Genomic DNA, 7324 nt, shown 5'->3' with positions numbered 1-7324 from the left:
CGGCCGCTGTGGGGCCGGGGTACCGGGTATGTAACTTAGGTGGATGGAAGGGGTTGCTTTTGTTAATTGGTTTGTTAGAATCATAGATAAATTAAAGATAGGCCTAGTATGAATAGATAAACCGTATCTGTTTGGTTCAGTAGCCGCAAAACGATATTTTGAAAGTGGGGAAGCTGAACATGCAAACTCACAATTTGATGGCTATTTTCACATTTTTAAAGAAGGGGCGACTCATGCCACCCCCAGTTCCTCGATTGGCCCCTGTGGTTGGCGTATGTTCATTCGGGGTCACTTTTTTAATGTTATTTCCTCGTTCGTCTTTAAATGAAGTTATGGTTGCTTTTGGCCTTTGAATAGTGACCAGCAAGTTAGTTTGGATCCCAGTATTATTACAACCTTTCATTGGTTTTTATAAGCTTTTCAGCCATTTGGTCGTTTTTCATCATCCTTTTTTAACGTTTTATTCAAGGCCGATCACTGCCTAGATTTGATATTGATCAAATATGAACTGTATATACATAACCTGTTTTATTTTTATCAATCACAGTAATCATCATTATCCCCATCATCAATCGTTATCACCACCCCGGGTCACCACCATCATCATCATGACCACTGATTCATCATCACAATCACCATCACCACCACCATCATCAAAACCATTATCACCATTACCACTTCATCATTATAACCATCATCATTCTCATCCTATTTGTCATCAATATTGTCAGTTACTACTTTTGCCAGAAGTTCCTTTGGTCCCCCCCCCCCCCCACACAGCCCCTTTGAATCTGTTTCATATACAAGGTTCATCAATTTAACCATTAAACTTGGTAAATGTAAATCATCAAAAAAATGAGAAAAGAAAAATCACCCCACTACCTCTCTTTTGAGAATTTCAGCAACCTTTGGGATTTGGAAACTAAAATATGTAATTCTACCATGCATATGAATACAACTCCATATTCAAACACAACATGATTTTCAGAAGTGTCAATTTAAAGATGGTCTTGGATAACAATGTATTTACTGGTCCCAGTACTTCATTCTAAAATAGAGAAAAGTTTGCATTTTAAAGATAAATGCCAGTTGTGGTAACGATATCAAAATGACTTTTGACAGAATTCAATATGACCACCCAAGTGTCTGTTTGTATGAATAAAAAATAGGTGCCAAAGGATTCTGGAAGAAATTGTGTAATTGCTGAGAAATAGCAAAATAAGCGCGGATTCGGGCACTTCCGTCTGGTCTTTATTCCAGCAATAATAATATACACTATCCCACGTGTGCCTATCTGTGTTGGCGATCTCCAATGTGATCGTTTTTTAGCTTGGATTTTATGATTTCACAAAGTTCAATTTATGTAACTGTACCAGATCTAGATCCACGATGATATAGTAATACTTAACCTTGGTTTTACAGAATATCTCACGAAATCAGTGTTTTACTGCAACTACTTTCATTTAGCTTTAATCTAATTATTCCTTTGAATTCATCAAAGCAAATACAGCAAACCTAATTACACTGCCCAATATAATTCACACAAAAGAATAAATCACAACAAGATCATTTTAGTTTGATACAGCCATATTTCTCTTTTAATTTTCCTCTTTGTTAAACTGCTACAATACAATATTTTGGCAGCACGAGACTACATTTACCATACTAGCACATATATGATCCATGCACATTCATATTTGCAATTCTACATACAAACATATATATGTTCAGTCATAACATACACATCTTTCACTATATCAATGTTTCTACATCAACAATTACTCTTGGAAAATTAGAATTTAAACTGATGCCATTCCAATTCCTACTAATTAATTGATAAATCAAAGTTCTAAATGGACTTCAGAGTGGGAGCAATAAAATCAGTAACGGAAAACTGATTTCCTTCGTCCAAGCAATTCGTATGAATCCAATACTAGCATGAAAAAAAGAAAAAAATATATTGACAATTACATTATGAAACTCATAAATATGTCACTGTTCCTAAAAGTTTTTTACCCTTCTATCATGACCTCTCTAATGTATTAAAATTGAGAAATTAGGTATATGTTTTTCTTGGAAGGGCTATTGGTTTCATCTTAGGGGCCATAGTAGACTTGTTAACTGCAAAAAAAGGGGTGAACGCTGCATTTTTTAGTACAAATGTCCCACTTGGCACAAATGTTCCTTGAGTCAAAAGAAAAAGATTCATCCAAAGAGACACGCTGTATCTATGCAAATAAGCAAGTAATTTGCATAAATTTGCATATTATGTCGATATAGTGAAAACAAGTATTTAAGAATATACATTTAACCAGAACTGCCCTAAAATTGGAAGTAAAGACTTAGGGTAAAAAAGGGAACAAAATTTGTCATAAAATGATTGAGATATCCTTGTTTATTATTACCTAATTTGCATAAATTAGGCAAATTATAATTCAAAACAGAGTATTTTTTCATGAATCCTCAACTGTTTTATAAATAACAACAATTAATACACAATGTCAACATTCTACATGAAAGAGAATATATTAGCGAAAACATCGATATGCTTCATGACAGTATTGGTGTCATAATTTGCTTAGAAAGAGGGCAAATATGTCAAAATGTATGACGTGATATTGCGCTAAAACGAGACCAAAGCAACCTCTATGTCACAGTCACACTCACGAATCCGACAATAAAGCGATCAATGGTATGTCATTCGAGATAACACAATCCCAACACAATAGCTTCCATTGGCTTCTCGTATCGCTTTTGTTGGGTGTGTCTGCCACACCGTAATCTATGATATATACGGGCAAAATGCATTTCGGTATCACCATTTGTTTTATTTGTTTCTAATCTGTTCCCCTTGGAAAATTAACAGGAGACATTGCTTTGCAGGTTACTGCTTTAATGAAGCTCTGGACCATGAATCATGACGAATGTACCCCACCTCAATCCATATTTTAACTTTATTGAAATATATATCTTTTGGAGACCCCGAAGTGGCAAAACTGCATTCCTCCGGTATTCCCGCTACTTTACAAAACCAGTTTGACTTGTATTATCGACTTGGAAAAGAAAGATGTATGAGACACCAGTCAACATGTTTCCTGAAGAAAGTTTTTGTGTTTATTTCAGCCTACGCCCACGGGAGCCCTCCGAATTTAGCCCATCCCTTCTCCTTTTTTCGACACTAAATAAAAAATATCGTGTTTTAAAGCCATCGGCAACGCAACTTGCGTTTATTGGTATAATAAAGCAACTTTTTATGTCTATATTTTATATTTATCAATATTAATATTATTATTATTGTTATAATTATTATTATTAATAATAATATTATTATTATTATTACTATTATAATCATTATTATTATTATAATTATTGTTATTATTGTTCTGCAGTTTGTAATAATGCTCTAGCACAGTAAAGGCTATAACCCAACAGAAGCATGCATGCCTAGGATACCCTTTCCCCTTTTGGTTGTATGCATTCAAAAATAGTTTATTGTCTTTAGAACTCTTAAAAGTTTACTTTTGTTTGTATTGATATCTTAGAATAGATTGAGTAGAAAATACTGTACAATTGACATGTAGAGGAGCTGTGGTACATTGAAGAAAAGCCACACGTAAGCTCCAAACTACTCAAAGCCCTTTATTGATTCCACTCTATGTTAAATTTAAATATTTTTAGAGCCCAATCGGAAGAAAGATGCATTTCTATAAACTGCACAGTAAAGCCGCCTTACGTTCTCCTCTTGGAAAAAAATAGAAGGCATTGTTTTATATCGCATAAAATAAGTTCGTGTGTATGACCATGATGACGGTGGCCTGTCGAAGTTGCCCAACCCTTTATTTTGTTTTGACAATATATATTTAGAATATCGTCTAAATGAAGCCCTCATTCTGGAAAAGGGCACTTATTAAAGGCAGCATCTACATTGCAGGCCCTAGCACCCGGAAGCGGGGGCTGAAGCACCCGCAAGATTTTCGGGGGGGGGGGGGGGGGTGCTGCGTGTATTATTCTCCATAGACATCACCCCCTGGAATTCCGGCAGATGTGACAAAACGAAAAAAAAGAAACGTTACCAAAATAACCTTCATTTTGTAGTGCAATCCTTTTTGTATATTTGTTTGTTAAATTTCTTGATGTAAATTTGAAATGCAAATAAGGTTCAATGTAAAATTTTGGTCCCAGGAAATTTAACAAGCAAATAAATAAAAAGGATTGCACTACAAAATGAAGGTTATTTTGGTAACGTTTTTTTTTTCGGGTTTGTCACATCTGCCGGAATTCCAGGGGGTGCTGTCTATGGAAAATAATACATGCAGCACACCCCCCCCCCCCCGGGAAATCTTGTGGGTGCTTCAGCCCCCGCTTCCAAGTGCCAGGGCCTCCTCTATATAATGTAGATGCTGCCTTTAATAAGTGCCCTTTTCCAGATGAGGGCTTCATTTAGACGACATTCCAAATATATATTGTCAAAACAAAATAAAGGGTTGAGCAACTTCGACAGGCCACCTCATGTACACGAACTTATTTTATGCGATATAAAACAATGCCTTCTATGTTTTTTTTTTTGGGGGGGTTATTCAAGAGGAGAACGTAAAGCGGCTTTACTGTGTAGTAGAAATGCATCTTTCTTCCGATTGGGTCCTAAAAATATTTAAATTTAACATAGAGTGGAATCAATAAAGGGCTTTGAGTAGTTTAGAGCTTACGTGTGGCTGTTCTTCAATGTACCACAGCTCCTTTACACGTCAATTGTAGAGTATTTTCTCCTCAATCTATTCCAAGATATCAATACAAACAAAAGTAATCTTTTAAGAGTTCTAAAGACAATAAACTATCTTTGAATACATAAAACCAAAAGGGGAAAGGGTATCCTAGGCATGCTTCTGTTGGGTTATATAGCCTTTACTGTGCTAGAGCATTATTACAAACTGCAGAACAATAATAATAATAATAATAACAATAATAATGATTATAATAATGATAATAATAATAATGATAATAATAATAATAATGATGATAATAATTATAATAATAACTTAGATAATTTTAATAATGTTTATAATAATATCAATAATGATGAATATAGATTTAAAAATATATAGATATAAAAGTTGCTTTACTATACAAAAAAACACAGTTTGCCTTGCTGATGGCTTTAAAACACGATATTTTTAATTTAGTGTCGAAATACGGAGAGGGGATGGGGTAAATTGGGAGGGCTCCCATGGGCGTAGGCTTAAATAAACAAAAAACTTTCTTCAGGAAACATGTTGACTGATGTGTCATACATCTGTCTTTTCCAAGTCGATAATACAAGTCAAACTGGTTTTGTAAAGTAGCGGGAATGCAGTTTTGCCACTTCGGGGTCTCCAAAAGATATATATTTTAATAAAGTTAAAATATGGATTGAGGTAGGGTACATTCATCATGAATTCATGGTCCAGAGCTTCATTAAAGCAGTAACCTGCAAAGCAATGTCTCCTGTAAATTTTCAAGAGAAACACATTAGAAACAAATAAAACAAATGGCTTTTTAACGATACCGAAATGCATTTTGCCCGTATATATCATAGATTACGGTGTGGCAGACACACCAACAAAACCGATACGAGAAGCCGATGGAAGCTATTGTGTTGGGATTGTGTTATCTCGAATGACATACCATTGATCGCTTTATTGTCGGATTCGTGAGTGTGACTGTGACATAGAGGTTGTTTTGGTCTCGTTTTAGCGCAATATCACGTCATACATTTTGACACATTTGCCCTCTTTCTAAGCAAATTATGACACCAATACTGTCATGAAGCATATCGATGTTTTCGCTAATACATTCTCTTTCATGTAGAATGTTGACATTGTATATTAATTGGTGTTATTTATAAAACAGTTGAGGATTCATGAAAAAATACTCTGTTTTGAATTATAATTTGCATAATTTATGTAAATTAGGTAATAATAAACAAGGATATCTCAATCATTTTATGACAATTTTCTTCCCTTTCTTACCCTAAGTCTTTATTTCCAATTTTAGGGCAGTTCTGGTTAAATATATAATCTTAAATACTTGCTTTCACTATATCGACATAATATGCAAATTTATGCAAATTACTTGCTTATTTGCATAGATACAGCGTGTCTCTTTGGATAATTTTTTTTCTTTTGACTCAAGGAACATTTGTGCCAAGTGGGACATTTGTACTCAAAAATGCAGCGTTTAACCTCTTAACAAGTCTACTACCACTGACATAGTGGAAACCAGGGATTGTAGTCCATGCAAGCCAGCCTTAAGGCCTCAGGGTGAGTCCCACGGCCTCATGACTCCATCTCTATTAAAAAATCTTTAATGGACATAAAGGCACTCAATTCCAGATCAACACAGGATTAAACCATATTTTGTTGTAAATTTATTCATAACATAGAAGAGGCTCTTATTATATCTGGAATCTATTATCACAAAGTAAAAACCACATAAATGAAAATGAAAATAAAAAAATGATAATGTAAGAAGTAACAACACTTATTCCTTCTGAGGGCCCCTTTCATTAAACTTGTTTTAACAAATTTGCGGTAAAGCTACTGATATCCTTCAATCTGATTGGCTGATAGTGTATTTGCTATAGAAATTGTGCATTTGTTATCAAAAAGAAGTCTTTTATGAAACAGGACCCTGAAGTCTGATGCAGAGAGAGTTGCAATCAAACGTAACTCTACAAAATCAAATGCAACTTGAGTCTTAACCAATCAGAAGCCAGCGTTCAGGAGTTGCATATGATTTTCCGAGTTGCAATTGAATGCAGTTCTTTCTGTAATGGGTCCCGTGTAACCACAGTATGGACCTTTCCAATAGAAAATAATAGGTCATAGTCTTCACAATGGAAATATCAATTCAACAAATTAATTTAGTGGTGATTCATAACTAATCCAGTCAATTACGTTTTACGCATACTTGACCAGATTACAATCTTCAGATATCTTGCAATTAAATATTCTCAGAAGCAGGGATGCAACTAAATATTTAAGGATTGATCAAAAGTCTGAAATTTATCTAGAATGGCCCCTTTTCTACTCTAAAAATGTGTTCTCTATTGCCAAAAATATGTTGAAAAAGTCTGGAAGTTCAAAGTGGCATTCCTGCCGAAGAAACCAAAATAAGAGCATTCATCCAAAATAATTTTCCAGAACAATTCCTTCAAATTGCATGCTGAACACGAGGTGGGTATGTATTTGTGGAAACCAAACTTGGTACAGCCCGTCGACAGATAGAAATGTTAGTAGACACACAAGATAGAATTTAGGTAGGTAAAGTTTCAATATACACTGGAATG

The sequence above is a fragment of the Lytechinus pictus genome, chromosome 7, assembly GCF_037042905.1.
Source record: "Lytechinus pictus isolate F3 Inbred chromosome 7, Lp3.0, whole genome shotgun sequence".
In the NCBI taxonomy this organism is placed as follows: Eukaryota; Metazoa; Echinodermata; class Echinoidea; order Temnopleuroida; family Toxopneustidae; genus Lytechinus; species Lytechinus pictus.
The sequence above is the reverse complement of the archived record's forward strand: the minus strand, read 5'-3'. Positions refer to the sequence as shown.